The sequence below is a fragment of the Suricata suricatta genome, chromosome 10 (assembly GCF_006229205.1).
Source record: "Suricata suricatta isolate VVHF042 chromosome 10, meerkat_22Aug2017_6uvM2_HiC, whole genome shotgun sequence".
Lineage (NCBI taxonomy): Eukaryota > Metazoa > Chordata > Mammalia > Carnivora > Herpestidae > Suricata > Suricata suricatta.
In genome coordinates this window covers 106,690,099-106,691,427 of record NC_043709.1, presented here as the reverse complement: position 1 = coordinate 106,691,427, position 1,329 = coordinate 106,690,099, and positions in this window count along the sequence as shown.

The following is a 1,329-nucleotide window of genomic DNA, read 5'->3' as shown; positions in this document are numbered from 1 at the left end:
ATATAATTTTTCATAATAATCTCTGATGATTGCTTGTATTTCTAAGGGATTGGTTGTAATAGATCCGTTTTCATTCATGATTTTGTTTATCTGGGTTGTCTCTCTTTTCTTTCTGAGGAGCCTGGCTAGAGGTTTATCTATTTTGTTTATTTTTTCAAAGAACCAACTCTTGGTTTCATTGATCTGCTCAACTGTTCTTTTGGATTCTATATTGTTTATTTCTGCCCTGATCTTTATGATTTCTTTTCTTCTGCTGGGTTTGGGGTGCTCTTGCTGCTTCCCTTCTAGTTCCAGTCGGCACTCTGTTAGACTTTGAATTTGCACTTTTTCTAGTTTGTTGAAATAGGCATGGATTGCAATATACTTTCCTTTTAGGACTGCCTTTGCTGCATCCCAGAGATTTTGGATTGTTGTATTTTCATTTTTGTTGGTTTCCATATATTTTTTTAATTTCTTCTCTAATTTTCTGATTAATCCAATCATTCTTTAGAAGGTGTTTTTTAACCTTTATATTTTTGGAGGTTTTCCAGACTTTTTCCTGTGGTTAATTTCAAGTTTCATAGCATTGTGATCTGAAAGTGTGCATGGTATGATCTCTATTCGTTTATACTTATGGAGGGCTGCTTTATGCCTCAGTATGTGATCTATCTTGGCAAATGTGCCATGTGCACTCGAAAAGAAGGTGAATTTCCTAACTTCAGTATGCTGAGTTCTACATATATCTATCAATTCCATCTGTTCCAATGTGACATTCAGGTCCATTATTTCTTTATTGATTTTCTGTCTGGAAGATCTATCCATTGCTGTCAGTGGAGTATTAAAGTCCCCTGCAATTAGCACATTCTTATCAATATGATTGTTTCTGTCTGTGATTAATTGTTTTATGTATTTGGGCGCTCCTGAATTTGGCACATAGATATTTATAATTGTTAGCTCTTCCTGATGGAGAGACACTGTAATTATTAAATAATGTCTTTCTTCATCTCTTGTTACTGCCTTTACTTTAATGTCCAGCTTTTCTGATATAAGTATGGCTACTCCGGCTTTCTTTTGGCTTCCAGTCACATGATAGATATTTCTCCATCCCTTTACTTTCAACCTGAAGGTATCTTCAGGTCGAAAATGAATCTCTTGTAGATAGCAAATAGATGGATTTTGTTTTTTTATTCATTCTGCTACCCTGTGTCGTTTGGTTGGAGCATTCAGTCCATTTACATTCAGTGTTATTATTGAAAAATGTGGGTTTAGAGTCATTGTGTTCTCCCTAGAATTCATGTTTATAGTGGTGTCTCTGGCACCTTGTATTCTTTGCAACATTTCCCTCATAGA